Source organism: Pinus tabuliformis, chromosome 7 (genome assembly GCF_031772625.1).
Source record: "Pinus tabuliformis cultivar Carrire ecotype Pingquan chromosome 7, CPIR1, whole genome shotgun sequence".
Classification (NCBI taxonomy): Eukaryota; Viridiplantae; Streptophyta; class Pinopsida; order Pinales; family Pinaceae; genus Pinus; species Pinus tabuliformis.
Window position 1 is genome coordinate 431947775 of NC_142293.1, and position 20590 is coordinate 431968364.

Consider the following 20590-nt stretch of genomic DNA (forward strand, 5'->3'; position numbering starts at 1 on the left):
TTTGAAGGGTCTCTTCCTCAAGTCATGGTCCCAGAGGGAGGAGGTGAGGCCAAGACACCTGCTGACAACCTTATGGGGATCTTTTTCTCCTTGCTAACCTACGAATTGAAAGAAGGCACAAATGGAAGCAAACTAAAACACAACCAATCTACGCTACACTGTTGTAATGGAAATGCAACTACTTAAGCAAATGAACGATTAAACCATGAATCTACGCTAGCATACATGTACAATAAAGAGGAGCCTTAGCTGCTAGGGTTGGGCCCTAAACCAAGAGCTTCAGCCCTCTGAGTTAACTCAATGCTGGCTCAAAACAAAGCTCATTCTTATTATCAAAACAATGGATTACATCAAAAACTGTCACAAGTCTTGTAGCTCAAAAATAGAGTAAAGTTTTACAATCAAAAGTCTGAATCCTACTGAGGTCCTAGGCCTCTCTACTTATACGTCTGAAGTCTCCAACGACTTCCTTAAAATTAGGGAGGCTCGGCTCCCAAACTCGAGATAAACAGGTGTTTTGACTTTCACTTGCTCAGCTGCCTTCTAGTCCTCATGATTTGGTTGTTTGCACTTCGAGCTGATGGAGGAATATTTGAATGGAGGGTAGTAAATGAGGAGGATTTACCTCCTATAATTCCTCTCCCTTGTCCCATTCGATTTTTGACCAAGGTTTTTGCCAAAATTCCTTGGTTTTATCCTTTAATCCTGCGTTAAATGCACATTAGACCACAAAGCAAAATATCCAACTCTAACTCATCTCATAAACAAAATATAATCAAAAGTATGCAATAAGTTGTGAGAATAGTTGGTTTGAATAAGCTAGGAGGTGAATTAAGGCCCATATAATTACGCAATGATGAGGCTTATAAATGACATCCTGATCTTCAGCTAGAGTTAGTAAGAGCACCTTCACCACATCCAACAGGTTCTCCAAATAGTGTGGCAACACAAGCTATGTGCCAATTTGGAGAGATGTACTTTCAGCATGACCTAGGTTCAGTATTTGGGATACATTATTGATGAACAGAGGGTGCAGGTGGATCCAGCCAAGATTCAAGTCATTCAAGATTGGCCAACCCCAACCACTCTAACAGAGCTCCGCAGCCTTCTGGGTCTTGCTAATTTCTACTGCAGGTTCGTGTTGGGGTTCTCTCATATCACTTGGACCTTGAGTCAAGTCACCAAAGGAGGAGTGAAAGAAAAATTCTTTTGGTCTGAATCTCAATAGAAGGCATTCACAGTGTTGAAACATCGCCTCTACTCTGCACGAGTGCTCACATTACCAGACTTGCAACAACCATTTGAGATTGAGACAGATGCCTCTGACTATGCTATTGGAGTAGTCCTTACTCAACAGGGGCATCTAGTGGCATATCATAGTGAGACACTTTCAGACACAGTACAAAAGTATCCCACTTATGATAAAGAGATGTATTCCATTGTGCAGGCCTGCGGACAATGGAAGCATTACATTTTGGGGAAGGAAACAGTCATCCACACCAACCACTGATCCCTGCAATTCATACAGATGCAAGGGAAGTTGCAGAATGATTGCCATCAAAAGTGGTCCACATACCTGCAACAGTTCCATTTGAATATCAAGTACAAGAAGGGCAGCACAAATAATGTTGCAGACTTCCTCAGCCAACCACCGATCATGGTGTTAACTACCATGCTCAACTCTTGTGGGAATGAGACTTCTGATTGGCCACTTCTCTACAAAAGCAACCCAGAATTCAGACACACATACCATATGCTCTTGGGGGGTCAGCAAGTTCCAGGTTTTCACCTCTAGGATGCATTGTTATGCCATATGGGACACCTTTGTGTTCCTTCAAGCGAGCATGCGAAGATGATTTGGGAAGCGCACTACAGTCAGGCCACTGGGAATTTCAGGGTCGAGAAAACAGTGGCAGTACTGCAGAAGTATTTCTATTGGCCGAATATATGAATGCTTATAATATTTAATATATTGTTAAGGAGATTACCCCTTGACTAATTAGTGAAGTATTTAATATTGGATGAGAGAGTTGTAAGGCTGAAATTTTGGCTACCATGGGTTAAATTTGGTATGTGTATTATGTCAATGCAAAATTAGATTTCACACCTCTCCAGGAATCAATCAAAATCATTTATACATACCAATCAAAGGAATTCAATAGATGTTTAAAGCATTGGTTGGGAGGAGTTCATTGTCATATCCATCCAAGGGTTTCCAAACTAGAGAAACAAGGGCATGTGTTTGATTTATGGGCTAACGTTTGAAAAATTGCTACGAGGAGAGGAGTTGGTGGGAGTCCTTCTTATGGCAAGGCCCTGCACCTCTTCCTTTATTTCTTAAAGTATGCTTGAAATAAGTGATTATAGATATATGATACATATAATATGCAAACCACTCACAACACAACAATATTGAACATTTGCATGAGACATAACTTAATTTATTTTCAATATATTTTTGCTTTAAAAAGGAAAGATATGCTACCATGATGCAATGCAATGATTCACCAACATTGGGCACCAAACAAATGACTTGGACCACGGATGTTATGTACGATGACAGTCATCCACTATAAGCTATGATTATTAGCCACTCTGACACCCCTCATTTATGGTCACTCATTGAACATGCTCATGAAATTTGAGATCACTAGACATGGTTAACACAATCTAGTATGGTGTGAGGGTCTTGCCTACAATGCAAGCTTTCTAACACCCTTTACAACAACATTGCTTCATGAAAGGCATTTGACATTGATTCATAATTTTTCCTTTGTATATGAGAAAGAAACTAAATGTTACTTCTCCCTTATCCAAGATAATGCTCTTGATTACAAATTGAACAATGTATCATGACATTGCCTTTCTCTCTTCATGTGAACTTGCTCAATTAGCATCTAGATACCTTGTGAGATAAAACTCAATGTATGTATTGTATTTGGTATTGTGTCAATTATTCATTTTTTATGTCCTAATATTGTGTTAATGGCCTTCCAATGCATGGTCAATCTTGAATTAAAATTTTGACATGGAAAATCCCAATTTTGAAATTTTGGCAATCAGAGGCACAATGCAGGGACAACGTGTATCCATCTTGGTGGACAGTGGGGAAACCAAAATTTTTATTGATGCACAGTTGGTGGAGTGTAGAGGCATTCATAGATTGATATATATCCTAAACAACATGGGCGAGAGAGGATGCCCATGCTTCACCTCAATTGTCTTCTTGATTGTTGGTTCAATATGTTGAGGATATGGTTGATGGGAGAAATGTTGAGGATATGGTTGATGTCTTGATATTGAAGTCAAAATCCTTCCTTAACCCTTTAGCCAAAGAGGTGTCTCCTAAAGTATCTCCAATAATATCCTATGAAGAGTCATAACATTTAACTTGGAATCATGGCCCACCATGATCATCTAATAATTAATTGAAATAGAACTAAACCCCAATTTAGGGATTGGGTGGATCATATGGTGGGACTATTCTAGTGGGAACCCTAAATAAATGACTTGAAAACCCCTTGATTTTCTACCTTGATGTCATTCATCTCCCAAATTTCTTGTTGGCTACACAAGTCCTAGAAAACATGGCAAGGAAGATGAGAGGGAGTTGACAAGGACATTAGGTTGTCCTATAACATCATAAAGTGCATCCACATGGATGAACATGGAATGGGAATTAAGGTCATAAAGTAGACTAGAGTGTTAGAGAAATAGGGTGCATCAAAATATTATTTGAGTGTCCAAAAGGGAAATATACAATTCTTATCTCCTCTAAAATACAATATACATTTATTGTGGTGATAGTAACCACAAGATTCTTAGAACTAGTGGTATAGTGCTTGGTCATGAATGAATATGCGGAAAAGAAATCTAAAGCTTTTGACTCACTGGCATAAAATAGATCATGGGGCCGAATCAAAATTTCAAGGGACATGTCAAGGATCTCCAGTAAAATGGGGTTAGCAACCAAAGACTACCTTCCAAATAATTTAAGGAGAGTAGGGAATATTTAGAGGAGGCCAACTCAAGAAACCATAAGCAAGAAAAGGGGGAAGCTATCTAACAAATATGGTTAGAGTAGGCATCAAAATCCCCATCCTTGAATGAAATGGTGGTTTACACAGGGCTCGTGAGAGAATATGGGATGGAGGGTAGATTGGCATGGTCAGAAAATGAGAGAAGGGTTTTATCTACTAAAGGAATATGGGATGGAGGTTATGTCTAAGTTCAGGGAGGCTTTTAGATTTTTTTACAAGGATGGAGGTGGATGTATCACAAAAAAGGAGCTTGGGACAGTAATGCATTCTTTGGGTCGAAACCCCAATGTATATTGGAAGTTGTCCAAATGTTTTATATTCAATAATCCAGTCCTTAATACAATAAACCACAAAAGAGTAGTTCTAATCTGCCTGTAAATGCAACATATTAAATACACCATTCCAAATTGATTTTACTAAGGAGAATCAAAGAAATAGATGAGTATGGTCATCCATCACCTCCATACAGAGTAAACAACAACCAGGCCCACTCTGTCCTTTACAACACAAATTGTCCCATGCCAAGATGAAGCCAAAAAGATACATTTACTGATATTCTTAGGCAAAGCAAAAATATGAAGCCAATATACAGAGATGCTCTGAAGGACTGCTCGAACTAGAGTCAACTTGCCTCCTAGGGAGAGCCACCTGTGTACCCATGATAAAAGTATACATTGGATTTTCTCTATAAGTCAGCTCCAATCCTTAATTCCATAACAATTAGGTTGGAGTATAAATCTAAGATATTTAAAATTTGCATCCAGTGCAGTGGAGATAACACCAAAAATATGATAAATCTCTAGTACCAATGCACCATCTGGGTAAGAAGAAATCATATGAGATTTAATATTATTCATAAGGAGTCTAGAGACCGATCAAAAGAGGTCAATCTACCAAATAGTAACACATCATCGACAAAAATCAAAGGAGTAACTGTGACTTGTCTACCTACACACTTGCAGCCAAAATTACATTTAATCCATCTACCTCCACACCTGCAACCAAAATTACCGCCCTTGTGAATTTTGTGACTAATTCTTCCAAAATCCAATCTTTTATCCTCAACATCTTCTTCTCGCAAAAGTTGTCATAGATAATTTCCCTCCACCATCCTTGTAGAAATTATGGTGTAGAGTTGCAACTACTCATGAAGTTTTAATCAAAATCATAGGACACAAACCTACTCTAATGCTCTCTGGAAGGTAATTCACAATTTAGAACAAAAATTTCATACATGCAATAAGAAATAACACACATGCACACAAAATTTTTCCTAGGGAAAACAATATGCTAAAAACCCCAATGTATGCTTGCATTAATATGATCAATAGAAATGTATTGCAATTTATTTGCTCAACTGAGCACAACCTACAAGTGAATAACCTGTCTCTCTACTCACTGAGAAGCTCTAACCCAGACTTAGTAAATTTCTACCTCTGCTTGAGCCCATATTTCCTTGTGCAATTCCTTGAGAAATTAGGCCCCTATTATTTAGGAATTTTTACAAAATGGATTGCGAAATTCCAAAGGTTGATCATCTAACTACATGCAACACCTATACACTCAAGGCTAGTCTACAGTTGATGATACACTGCCTTGGAATCTCCACCACAGCTGGGGAACTAGAATTCTCCATGCATTAGATATTTTAGGTTGATTGATCAGTTAACTGGATGATCACCGAGTTTGACTGAAGTCCCACTGCACAATTGGCCTTCCACTAGTTCCTCAAGCAGTTGGAACTAGTTTAACTGAAAACAACTTGAGATATCTAACTTTGATTGCTACAAATTAGAAATCATACATGCTTAACTGAACTCTAACTCCTCCAACTCGAATTTACTGAGTAAACCAGGTGACACAAGCCATGTCACACAAGTTAACTGCATCCAAGCTGTCTGTTGATGTGGAAATTCAATTTTTCTCAATTTAATCAAGGAAAAATCAAATTGAGAATTTCTTGCTACACCTTTCAAGACTCCCTCTCTGCAAGAAAGGGATTATCAACCACCCCTATCCTACACCTAAGAAATTTGAACTTCCCTCTTGACAAATCTTTTGTCAAAATGTCAACATCTTACTCCTTTATTAGAATGGAGTGTAGCAACATCATCTGCCTCTAGACACAGTCTCGTAAATGGTGATATTGGATATCTATATTCTTGGATCGATAGTGAAATATAGGATTCTCAGAGAGATTGATGCAACTCTGATTATCACAATTGGATCCATCATCTGATCAAATAGTCCAACAAGTATCTTTCTCATCCATATCGCCTCACATGTTTCTTGACTTGCAGCCATGTATTATGCTTCTGTCTAGCTGAGCACCATAGATCTTTGCTTCCTATCGTACCAAGAAACAACTACGGACCCAACACTAAAAATTACACTTGATGTACTCTTTCGTTCTAATGGACTTCGTGTCCAATCTGCATCCGTGAAGCCACACAACTTCACTCCCTTTGCTCGTCTGTACCATAGTCCAAACTAGGTAGTGCCTGTGAGGTACCGTAAAACATGCTTAGTTCCCTTCCAAAATAGTTTGGTTGACCTAACCATAGCTTGGCTTAGCTCGTTGACTGCACATCACATATCTGGTCATGTGTTCACAAGATACATGAGTGGACCCACTAGCTGTCGATAAATGGTAGCATCCACTTCACCTGAAGTGGCATCCTCCTTCCTCTAGTTGTTCGTTAGAGGTGTTTCCATGGGTTTACAACTCTCCATGTAGAATCTCTGCAGTATCTCATTTTCATACTTGCCTTGAGAGACAAATAATTCCCCATCAGCTTGTCATACTTCCAACCCGATAAATTAGTGCATGAGACCCGTGTCCTTCATTTCAAATTCCCTTGCAAGGTCCTCCTTGTAAGATATGGTCAATGGCTCATCACTAGTTAAAATAAAATTATCAACATATAAGACAATAATAAGAAATTTTCCTTCTATCCATATGTGATGAGGTTCACATCTGCTTCACTTATGGTGAAGCCCAAACCGGTGAGATAACTATCGATCTTGGTGTACCAAGCACAAGGTGCTTGTTTGAGATCGTACAACGCTCACTTGAGTCTGCACACATGAGACTCTTGATCAAATGTCTCAAAACCTTTTTGTTACTCTATGTACACCTCCTCCTTAATAACCCCATTCAGAAATGTTGTTTTTACACCCATATGGTGGATATTCCACCCCATCTACGTAGCCAGACCAAGAATTGATTTAATGGATGAGTACCTTACTACAAGAGAAAATGTCTCCTGATAGTCAATTCCCTCAACTTGAGAGTACCCCTTGGCCACAAATCTGGCCTTATACTTCCCTATGCTTCCGTTTGTTGCCTGCTTCACCTTGAAGATCCATCTCAAACCCACTATTGATTTATATGTTGTTCTTGGGACCTTTTCCCAAACACGGTTCTTTGCAATGGATTCATATTCCTCCAACATTTCATCAACCCATACAGGTTGCTCTATTTCTTCCTCAAAATAGGATTGCTCAATCTCTATAAGCTCAGTCATAAGAGCCATGTAGCCAGTGTACCTCTCAGGTGACCTCCTTTGCTTACGCAAATTTGAAGGATATCCCACATTCTCCCTCGCATCCTGCACAAGTCTATCAACTTCCTTAGTTATTTTTCTGCCTTCTCTGGAGGTTTTGCTTTAGTGAATGTCTCCACTCTCTGCTCCACAATTTGTGGTTTCTCTACAACTTCCTGAGGTTCCTCTTTTTGAGCTAAAATCTCATCTTTTGGTGGCATCTAAATCTCCCTCTCAAGAGAGCACCACATAGATTTATCCTCATCAAAATTTACATCCGTTCACACAACTATCATTATGAGTGATGGAAAGTACACATGTTAGTTGTGGGGAGTTTCTGTGTAACCCACAAATACCCTGAATTATGCGGTCAACTAAATCTTATTCCTTGAGTCTTTGGAGACATGGTAGTAAACAGAGGCTCCAAAAATCTTGAAGTGCGACACATCCGGATTTCTTCCTTAGAAAGCCTCCTCCAGTGTAATCATGCCAAGAATCCGATGAGAACTTCAGTTCTACAAACAGACTGTTGTATTGCATGCCTCAACCCACAAATGCAAAGGTAGGCCTTGGTTATGCAACATCACCCTCGTTGCTCCAAAATGCTATGGATATTTCTTTCAACCACCCCATTCTGATGTGGGTTGTGGGGTGTTGTCAACTCTCGTCAAATGCCTTCTTTCACACATAAATTTTTAAATTCATTCAACACATACTCACCTCCATTATTGCTCCTGAGAGCCTTCACCTTCTTGCTGGTTTCTTTCTCAACCAGTGCCTTGAATTCTACAAACTTGGAGAATGTCTCATCTTTCTTCCGCATGAAGAGATCCAACACTTATGTGAGAAGTCATCAATAAAAAGGACAAAATATTTGTGTCTGGCAGTGGAGGCTATCAAGAAAGGTCCACAAACATCAAAGTGGATCCTTTCTTGGACTGCATGCACTTTGTTGTCCCAATCATGAAATGCGGATTTTATGTACTTCCCCAAGGTACATCCTTTGCATACATCCTGCTGCTCAAGTGCTCCTTTAGGGAGGCTAGTGGATATTTGTTGTATAATATTCGAGGTGCCATGATGCAAATGGCCAAGGCTTATGTGCTAAAGTTCACCTACATCATGGCCTTGCACTTTCTCTTCCTTAGTTTTTAATGCAACACAATCTTCCACATCTAACTTATATATATTCTTCACACAAACCTCGATCTTCTTCACCTGTCTCATGGCTATGTGTCTTAGGAATGTTTTTCCTTTGTTGAAGATCACGTCATAACCATGGTCTTCCAAAACTGCAATAGAGATGAGATTTTTCTTTAGGCCTAGAACAAACATGACATCCTTGAGCCTGAGAGGGGAGCCTGACTCCCTCTGAAAGGTGACTATACCAATACTGGTCATGTTGTACCTTCCATCATCCCCTAGCTTGATGTGCATCTTGAGATCTTTCTCCTCCAAGTCATTGAAAATGTCTCTACACCCTGTCATGTGGAACAATGCACCTAAGTCCTAGTACCACATGCTCCCCATCACTATTTTGGACATGCATGCGATAAGGGTAAAGTCAAGGTCAAACTATAAATCCAAGGCTTCACCCACTGCTCCTCCTAAGGTCTTCTTGATTGCCTTTTCTGTGGGCACTTCGTGGCATAATGCCCGTATTCATGACAATGGAAGCATTTAATTTTTGACAAATCTTTCTTCTTTCTCCCTTGGTTGGATTTTGGTTTGGTTTGAGATTTATTCCCCTTTTCCCTTCTTTCCCTTTTCAACCAATGCAAAGTTTTCTTCATCCTTGCCCTTGGATGAGGTCCCATCTCTGGTATTCTGCCTTATTTCCTCTTGTACCAAATCATACCATAAGTGTTCCCAATTCAGTAGTTTCTCCCTCCCGTTCACTTAATCTTGATAGCTATGCCAACTCTTGGGAAGGCCCAGAAGGGATATTCTTACCAAGTCATCCTTTGAAAGAGTAACACCAACTCCTGCAAGCTCATCATGAACTTGTGTGAACCTCCTCAGATATTGCAGGATAAAGTCATTCTTCTACATCTTGATATTTCAAAGTTTATCCTTGAGCACCAACTTTTTGTGGTCACTACTATTCTAGAATAGATTTGTGAGTGCCTACCACATTCCATAAGGATTTTCTTTCCCATGGAGATTGCTGACAATGTGGTCTCGTACTCCCTCCAATATTATTATCCACACCTTGGCTACAACTTTCTTCCACTGAGAAAGGTTTTGGGCATCAGATTTTGTTGGTTTTGTAACATCTCTCTTGATGTATTCTAGCAATCCATTTTCATCGAATACCTCCTCCATGTGATCCTTCTAGTCAATGAAATTAGAGTTGCCTTCCAAGGCATACTCTAGCCTTAGCCCATTGAAGGTCATATTTTCAGTTCTTAAGAGATCTTGCTACACTGAACTGCAAATTCGAACCTCCTGAGAAACAAATTCGAAATTCCTGCTCTAATGTGAATCCTGCTATGATACGATGTAGAAATTATGGTGTAGATTTGCAGCTAATTGCATCCAAGTTGTCTACTAATGTGGAAATTCAAATTTTCTCAATTTAATCAAGGCAAAATCAAATTGAGAATTTCTTGCTGCATTTTTTAACAATCCTTCAGGTGAATCTAATCCATGTTACCAATCTAGCACAACAACCAACTGATATAAGTAGCGTTCAAAATAAATAAAACAGTCAAAAAACACATATTAAAACACAATCGATGGAGACCCCGAAAAGTACTCCAACTATGTTACCATCTATTAACGTTCTTCGAAAGTGCCTCCATCACTCCTCTCACGACACACACCTCTGTTTTCGGCCTCCATTGCCCTAAATATCATTAGTTGTTGTCAACCTCCATCGCTCTACTTCCCGAAGAAACCATCAATAGCGTAAAGATGAACCCCTAATCCTTTACCTTTTTTACTAGCGCGTCATATTGAAAATTTTAAGACAAAAAAATTATTTTGTCTTAAAAAATTGTCTTAAAATTCCCCTCCATGTAGTAGTGTCGAATTCAAAAACATACAAGTTGTCTCTAATCGTATCAACAAAGATCAAAGGGACAAAAGAGTAATTAATGTTTGGGAAATCTTGCCAGGGAAAGTTTTCATGTTCTTCAGAGTTGGCTACCCCCACAAAACGAAGAGCCCAACAAGTCGTTGTCTTTATATAAGATAACATGAATGGAAAGTGAAATAGCAACGTTGGTATAGGCGCGATACAGTGGTAGCCCGCAATGTGGTGACTTAGGGTGCACTATGAGAGTCAATTTTGTAGTTGTTAGATAATATTTTCTTAAATTGTTATGTTTTTGTCTTAATTGTTAATTGTCTTAAATGGGTTTCGTCTTAAGTGACCATTGTCTTAAATATAAAGTTGTCTTAAAATATTTTTGTCTCAATCTGTTTTTGTCTTAAATATAAAGTTTTGTCTTAAAATAATTTTGTCTTAAACTATTTTTGTCTTAAAATAAAGTTTTGTCTTAAAATATTTTTGTCTCAAACTAATTTTGTTTTAAAATATTTTTGTCTTAAACTATTTTTGTCTTAAATATAAAGTTTTGTCTTAAAATACTTTTTGTCTTAAACTGTTTTTGTCTTAAATTTAAAATTTTGTCTTAAAATATATTGTCTTAAGTTGTTTTTGTCTTAAAAATAAAGTTTTGTCTTAAAATATTTTTGTCTCAAATTGTTTTTGTCTTAAATTTTATATTTAAGACAATTCAATTCATATTAAATTTTAATGTAAAATAATTAAAATAAAAGTGACTTTTTAAGACAAAAGATTTCTTTTGTCTTAAAAAAATGTTTTAAAAGGTTGGGTAGGGCAGGAAAGTCAAGAATTATGTTGGGGTGATTGAAAGGCTATAAGAAAAGGTTGGGGATAGTAGAGGGCTGATGAAAGAAATAGGAATGGTGGATAGTATTCTTTTTCGGGGGAATGTTTCTCTTCGGGGGAAGAAAGAAAGTGGTTGTGGGGGATGGTGGGTGCGGGGAAAGGCTGTTGGGAAAGGCTGTTGGGAAAGGCTGTTGGGGATAGAAGGATATTCTCTGTGAATGGAAGGAAGGCGAAGCCGATACCTCCATTCATAAAGTGACCCATTCTATAGGACAGACTCGCTACGCTCTGCAACTATGGGTAGAAGGCGGATGGTGGGTGTCGGGAAAGCTAGCGTGCGTTCTCGAAGGTGTGATAGTAGTTGTTGGGCATGAAAGGAAGAAGATCCCTTGGTGTAGTAGTGATATGCTATCGCCTATAGCATTTTCTTTACAACATCTAGTACAATTGCTAGTTTAAAACATATTAATATTAATATTATTAAACATTAAGTATAGATAAACCTGATTTAACTACGAATAAACATCGCAATAGAGTTGGAAATCACACAAATAATTGTGATTCTCCTCCCGAACCGCTGCAAGGAGTCTTGTCCAACTAACAGCTGATCAACTAACCATGGCATTAAGTTAATTAATTTAAATATGAAAAGTTATTTTATTAGACGATGTAATCGCGATCATGGAGTATATGCTTGACAATTTTTTGCCAAGGTTGACATGGACAATAAATTATCAAATATGAGTATATGTCGTCATCAAAGTCTTTTTATTTATTTTTAGGCCAATAGGCCTTCTTTTAAATCAGTACACCTAACTCTTTGACTCTTTCGTCTACCCTTCTTCTTTGCTAGTGACACTTGTGTTGTTCATTAAACAAAAGAAAATATGATCTCCGCCAACAACAATATCGACGATAACGCCTCCATATGATCCGTGTTTGTTCTCTATCTGCGATGTGAGCACCTAATGAGAGCACAAAATACGTGCACCTTCTGGTTCTTTGTCAAGAAAAGCTGCAGTCCACAGGCTGCCAGTTTGGAATACAATTTTTCTTCCTCTTCCACTAATTCAGATACCATCTTTCCCAGCAGACTCTGGTGACAACATTTCACATGGTTCATGGACCTCATATCCAGAAAACCGAGATTATCATATTGATTGACCACACAAACGGTTCTGCAATCTTCCATGGTCACGGTGTCGACCACCACTTTGTCGTCCAACAGAGGGCAGTCTGTCCACGACAAGGCCGCGCTGTTCTTTTCCCGAAAATCCATCAAGCTGATGTTAGCATGATCACTTCGAGGATACAGAGTCGCCCCCAGGAGGAGATTGCTCTTGGGAAGCCACTGTAGCTTCCCTGCATCTCCGAGGGACCAATTGTATACGAAATCCACTTAGTCACATGTACTCTGATCCCACACCCCTACTCTGTATGCGACGTTTAACCCTCTGCAACTGGTGTACACGTGACCGTGGCTGCTGGCGAGCGCTCCGATGGTGAAATTTTTGTGTCGGTCGCCTTGATGCATACGTGGAATCTATGTTGCAGCTTTCCCGTTTTGGTGTGCTGGGGCTTTTCCACGCTGGCACAAGTGCCGATTACGAGGCACTGGGGATTCAGAAAACCAACATCGTTAACGAGATGGTAATCAATATTGAGGGGTTGTAGCTCCTCCATGGTGCAATCATAGACATGAACGATGCTGCCATGTGCCACGCAACATCCTCTGTCATGCTTTGCTCTGATAGCCGTGGCATCTCCCGTGGCTCTTCCATGAATGGAAGCCGAAAGTTGAAAGGCGAATTAGGTTTCCATCCAAGCTTTTCAGCCCATGTGGCGCTATGGACTCTGTCCATGAGACTATAGTAGAGTGCCTCTCTGTAAAGAAACTTTTGTCCGCCTTTGTAAGTCACAAAATTTTTTAATGTATTTGTTTGCATTAACATTTATTTATTCCAAACTAAAGATACCAATAATTGTATGTATATGTTTTTGACATTTTCAATTTGTTCTATGGAAACTAACCGCTATATTAAAAGTACATTAATTTTACGTTTGTTTTATATTAAAAGTACATTAATTTTACATCTGTTTTATTTGTTTGAGTCCTTTGTATCAACTCTTCACTGTTTTATTAAACTATATATTTACCGTTCTCTTTCAATTTAAAAAGGTGTTGTACAATATAATCTACCAAGAATGTTGAATAACGAAAGTGTCATATGACGCTTTGTGTGCCAACATGAGTGACAAGTTTTGTTCTGATTATATCTATCATGTGCGGTTCCCGAATATCTATACATAAAATGGTCGGTATGCAAACGGTGTTGTTGCTTGAAATACTTTTCGTGTAACTGTACAATGTTGTAGTTGAAAGAAGCACGTTCGTTGCAAGTGAAGTTACTAACAACCCCTGTGGTCGTGGCAAACGAAACAACTCTACCGCAAGCTAGTGTTAAAGAGCGGTAATACAAATTGGATATGTTTCCAAAAGAGACATAAACCTTAAAAATTGTTAGAGATTGTAGTGATGTTGATATTATAGCAATGGTACATTTACTACGATAAAATAATATTGGAGATGATGTAAAGATTGGAGATGATGTAAAGGAAAATGATGTGAGGGTCACAATAATTGAGAATAGGAATAGGTATGGATAACGGCCCATCAAAGTTTTCAACTAAATTCATTACTTTATCTACATACTCACCTGGTCTCATTAATTTTAAAGGCTAAATTTATCACTTCTTTTATAGGCTTAGGCTTACTTGGTGTCATTAATTTTAAAAGCTACTTCCAATTAAAGTACTTAGTATTTTAATAGAATATTTAATATTTCCTTGTATAAGTGGCATTGTTTGGTTTCTCATTGGAAGAATTTTGTAAATTGGAATCACCACTTTCTCTAACACCTCGAAAAGTAGAAACAAAATTAATAATAAATTGTTTCTTTATCTATAACCTTTGAGATGTGCGGAGATGATTTTGATTTGTAAAGTACCATCGTTATGTGGCATTGTTTGGTTTCCCATTGAAAGAACTTTGTAAATTGGAATCACCACATTCTCTAACACCTCTAAAAATTGAAACAAAATCAACCATATATTGTTTCTCTATCTATAACCCTTGAGATGTATGGAGATGATTTTGATTTGTAAACTACCATCGTTGATTTCTAGAATGCATGTAACAAAGAAAATGTGGATGTTTTCTTATGTAGAGCCTCATTTTCCCAATAGGTGGTGATGATGAGGTGCATACTTTAACTTTTCAATGTTCAAGATTTGAGATAAGGAGACCTTGAGGAAAGAAATATTAAGGACTTCATCATTGCCATGTCGGATAACATGTGAAGGGGAAAGCTTTAGTCTTTATAAAGAAATGACATGACAAAAAATGGAAGAGAGATTTTAGAGATTTTAGGGCAGTTAATTTTGGATGAATAATATCTTATTTGACCTCATTGAGATTACACAGATTACAATATTATTGTAGAATAAATAAGGTTTTATGCTAGGGTACTACCCTAACCTACTATGGGGTTAGTCGTTTAATGTATGAGACCATCCTCTTTAAATAACCACCATTAGATAGCTAGTAGAAGCTACTTAATGTAAAATAGTTTTCTTTATCAAATATGATCAGTAGATAGTTGGTACGTATCAATGATGAGGCCATAAACAGTTTACCGTGCTTTTAATAATAACAAGTATAACTTACATATAAGCTATATAAGGTAGCGTTATTTTTTTAAAATTATATATATGTATTGTATTGTATTGCCTAAAAATTGGAAGGAAAATTGTTTGTAATGATATGCTCTATTTTTACATTTGATTTTAATCAAATTGTAAGAATTGTTATTATACTATTAATTATATTACAATGAATTAAATGCTTTTCAAATCAAAATTCCAATAAAAAACATTCTCTCATTTGTGGTAAGGATTTTTCAAAAGTATTTAATTTGGATTTAAAAAAGGGTTATGAGATTTTTTTGGTTGAATACTAAAAATATTTAATTTGTTTTTTTTGTTTTTGGGTCATGGGCTATGTTTTTTGGTTTACTATTAAATAATGATGAAAAGATAAAACCTAGATAAATGATTTCCAAATGATGTCCATCAGTGTTGCCTATTCATAATTGTAAACGATAAGGGTGTCTTTGCTCCATGCATTTGCGGGTCCATTAGATGATGTAAAATTTTAAAAGTTTCCTTTGTTGGCAATATAAGAACCATCCTTTGAATCGTTGCCACATCTTATATTGTAGGTGACAAGAAGATCTCATTTTTCGTTGCTAAGAAAAGTGTGCATATGACACCAACGCCTGTTTGATATGCATAGAGAAACTATGAGACTTTCATCATCTCAATATTTCAAATTTTATTTTAATTATGTATTACTAATTTAACACAAACACACTGAACAACCTAAATATAATACAACAATTATTATTTCAAACCAAAGTACAACTTTTCCTGTTCAACAATTCCAATTTAACAATCCTATTAACCTCTTTTTGCACCTTTTGTGGCAATTGCTAGTTTATTACTAGGGATTTTGCCATGGTTGACGTTGACAATAAATTCTCAACATGAGCATGTGATCATTTTTTTTTTCATCTTTGCTAATGTTTGGCATGGCCATACCATTCTTGAACCATGTCGCTGATTAGCTTTAGAGTTTAGTGAGTTCATTTTGGTTTAGGGGAATGGAACGTAAAAGTAAAAACAAAAAATCATATAATTTATGAGTTAGTATTATTATATAAATTAAATGGTCGATAAATATTAATAAATATTAATATATGATAGATAAGAAACACTTATCTTATTTACATTATTTAAAAAATTAACTAAATTATAACTACATTTTAAATTATTTCTATTATTATTAATTAAAAAATAATATATATATATATATATATATATATATATATATATATATATATATATATATATATATATATAGATAATAAAAAAGAAAGTACATAGATATCAATATGAAAGCGGTCTCACCCCGACCATGTTTGTTGACCAATGTTATCACCATATTACATAGAAACAATAGGAGAAGTAGATTAGAAGTCCAAAGCCTAACAGGACAAAGGCACCAAAAGACAAACAAAACTAGGAAGAAACTAGTGACCATACTCAATCCTCAAAAGTTATTGACGTTGGATTGTCCGACCCAGACCCTGGAGGGGGGGAAGGCGATATGAACAATTAACATGTTGCTCAAAGTGATCCAACCACGATTCCAACTTCTCGTCCTTCTTTGCTAGCAGATTTTGCCCAATGCAAACCACCACAATCCTTTCTTTGACATGGCATTGAAAGTAATGGAGTTGATTAAGCATGGCAATGAAAACTTCACTATCTTCCTTTTTAGTCTTGTCATATGCTTCCAGACGATCCAAAACAGACTGAAACATGTCGCGAAGGGTAGGAGGACGTAACTGCTGGCCAACACTTGAACACCCTGAAAGACCCACATGCCCTGATTTGCTACTCAGCCCTCACACGCTTTCTCCATGACCATGAGCCACATTCCTTTCCTTGTCTCCTCTAGCTGCACGTCCAACCCGCTCGGAGCCTGCACCATCCTTTCCACCTCGAGCTCCAGATGATGCCCTGACCACACCACGAGCTGCACGCCTGTCCCGCTTGCATTCTACAATAGTTCTTTCTCCTCGCGCCGCCTCCAATGTGTTGTCCGAGACACCCCGATTAGTTGAGACACCCTTCCGCAAGGGTTGGGAGAGAAAACTTTGCAGAACTAGATGCATGATGAATGCACAGGAAGACACCCCCAAGATGAGACCTACTGTGTTTGTAACACCCTTCCGACATATCATAAGCCTAGCAAGCCTCATGCCAACCCAAAATTAACCAGCGAGATCTGCCCTTGTGAAACTGACCGCCACCACACACATGCCAAGAAGGAGAGGTTCTCGACCACAACTGAATTCCGCACTAGCCAGACCAACGACTCTTTGTCTACGCTGATAGGGGAAAAACTGGAAAGCAGAGTCGCTGGCCAACTGGCTACACCCCAGGGCCTAGAACCCCGAGAGCCTAACGAGAGCTAAGTTAAATATGGAGTAAACACCACCAAACCCCCCGGTGACCTTTGAGTTCGAATGGTAGTCACTTGAGTGAGAAAAAAACTATCTAAACTTCTGACCACTCTAGAAACAATCCAACCCAAAACCCAGCTACCACCTTTACTATCGAAATTCCTCCCCGAGCCCTAGGAAATTACACCTCGACAGACATGCATCATAGAGGGCCAGAAAACCGGAGAGAGGAGGATGACCAAAAGACTCAATGCAGGTGAAGGACCTAGGCACCACCCCAACCACAAAAAACACTCACACAACAAACTACCAAGGACCACAATAATGGACACCAAAGCTAGTCATCCAACCTTGCAAAATGGCCATAACTCGCTGACAGGAATGACAAAATGGGCACAAGCATACAAACTTGAGGTTTTTGATGACCGATCACAGTGGAGGGAGCAACATCCTCGTTTTCGCCACCACTCCAAGATTACCAGAGATCCAAAGAAATGAGGCAAACTGTAACAGATCATACCAACATCGAGCAAACTCCACTTAACAAGCCCAATATCATCTACACCAACCCCAACATGTGCAAATAAACACCTTACCTTACTAGCACGACTTCCGTTGAAGGATGAATGAGGTTTCACACACCGCACAGATCCTTTCATCTTACAATTTACGTAATGGGAGGTTAGATGATTTGTCCTTTTGCCTATTTTCCATATACGACTTTTCATTTCCCACGCGTCGAGCATGTCTCGAACAATGACACCCCCACCGGGGAATATATTATGAGATTTTCAGTTAGAAAGATTTATTTCCATTTATCATGAAGTTTCTTAACTTTTAAATATGTTTTGTTACAATAAAATTGGTCAATATCATGTCATATCAATACCACATTTCCAAAAAGACATTCCACAACCAAAACATTTTATATTTATTTATTATATTTTTAATTAAATTGAAAAGCAAAAAAGAAATAATTACTTGTGAGATAATTATAGACCCTCTATCCTTCGCTATTACTATACATATTATAAATATTATATAAAAATTAAATCCTTACTATTTAATTATTAATTCTACTTAATTGAATTAAAATTATAAATTTCCTATTAAAATAAATATATTTATCCATCTAATTATTAATATTTCTTAAAATAATAAATGTGTAATATAGTAAATATTTTTTTTTAAATATATAAATTATAATAAAAATAAAATAAATATATATCTAACTCTCTTTCTATGGACAACAGCCAAAGAAACAAAGTGACTTATTTCTGAAAGCAATTCCATAAGCAAACATATACTGACAGTGTGTTTTTTTTTTAATCTTTTTAGAGACTTTCTATTCCATGTAAAAAAGTAACATCATAACTACATTTAGAGTTTCTAGTATGAGCCAAAAGGTTGACACCATAAACAATATTACCAAAAGACCAGGAACAACTGGCTGACCAGAATATCATCTTTATCCTCGAAGAGACAACATCAATACAACAAAAACCAACATTATACAATGACGAATGCATTCACAGGAAGGAATAAAAGTGCGCATCGCCACCAAATACCAAATCATCACCATATTGGCCACGGAAGAAGTGCCACCTGCTAAACAGTTGACCAAACAACTAAGATCCCAAACATCTTGAGTAATAAGATGCCCACAGCAAAAAATCCATAGCCACAGTATCACCAAACAACTAAGATCCCAAACGCCTGAGTAATAAGATGTCTATAGCAAGAAATCCATAGCCACAAGAAATCCATAGCCACAGTGCCGGAGCACAGAGCACATCCATAAGTCGTCGCATGAACCAAAACACGATTCCCAGATAAACAGTAAAGTCCACAGAAAAGAAAGAGAGCAGTCCCATCCATGCCGTCATAGCGAAGTGCATTTCCATGTGAAACAAAGGCAATTCAGACCACGTATAACGGTGATCAGTACCCATGACAAACAGGAACACCATCAAAGTTTAACACCAAACGGAGTGTTAACGCAACGAATGTCAAGGTAATTATTCCCACCGGCCTAACAGCAACCCTGCCGTCTTTGAACAGAGACTGTTCTACCTCTCACACAATGCTGACCACAATTATTTTCTGAGCGCGTGAGATTCTTGACCAGAGTACTTTTCGTACAAGCCAGAGTTCAAAGGATTTCTGTGATCCTCACGAGAAATGGGCATGCCAGTCCTTGGTAGACTGTGTACTTTTCACTTCTTAAATTAATTCAAATTGACCCGTATTCGTTGATATAGAAATTACAAAACTGGTCACGCATTCCATTCGTTGATAAGAAAAACTGGTCACGGGCATTCCTGATCCCCTGGTCACGATGGTTGATTGATTCTGCTGCGTGACGCAAGTTGAACGGCATTTCACGCGTTAAACCAAGTTGGTGTTGTCGCCTTAAATGTTTGATCGCTTCAAGCATTGATAAGTAACAGCTATAGGCTTCACTGCCCTTGATAAATACTCCTCCGACGTTCATTGTAGTCTATTGCCGTTTCCTGAAGTTTGTAATTCATTCAACCTCGTAACTTTTTTTTTCTGAATTCTGTTGCTTACAGAGGTTTAATGGGCAGAGATTTGGGATCCATTATGACCGTGCTCACACTCATAATCAGTAGTGTGTTCGCATGGAATCTGATACACCCCTCGGAATCTCGTTTCCTGGGTAAACACTGCATGCTTATTCACTTGCGCTTTCTCTTCACCCATCGCTTATATATCCGTGAAACTTTTGTTTTTAGCGATTCGCCTATGCTTACGAGTACCTCATTCGAGTAATTTTCTAACACATAGATTTCATTTGTATGATTTGCATCAGTTGATATTGGCGTGGGAAGTAAAGAGGCAGTGCAGCAGCAGGTACCAAACTTGTCCACTGCTCTCGTCTTTTAAATTAGTTCTTCCCAGTCATATTTATGTCTCTATTGATGGATGTGCGAATGAAAACCGCAGGGCGGAGAAAGCACAATCCATAATACGAAGAAACAAATGGACGTATTACTGCTCGCGGGGATCGAAATCTCACCTGCTTCATCTCCCGCT

The 20590-nt window shown here is 37.9% G+C and overlaps 1 pseudogene; it reads right to left on the reverse strand.

Annotated features, from left to right (window-relative positions):
• Positions 1–12277: 12277 nt before the first annotated feature.
• Positions 12278–13396, reverse strand: LOC149247808 (BTB/POZ domain-containing protein At2g24240 pseudogene; annotated as a pseudogene).
• Between the last annotated feature and the right edge of the window lie 7194 nt (positions 13397–20590).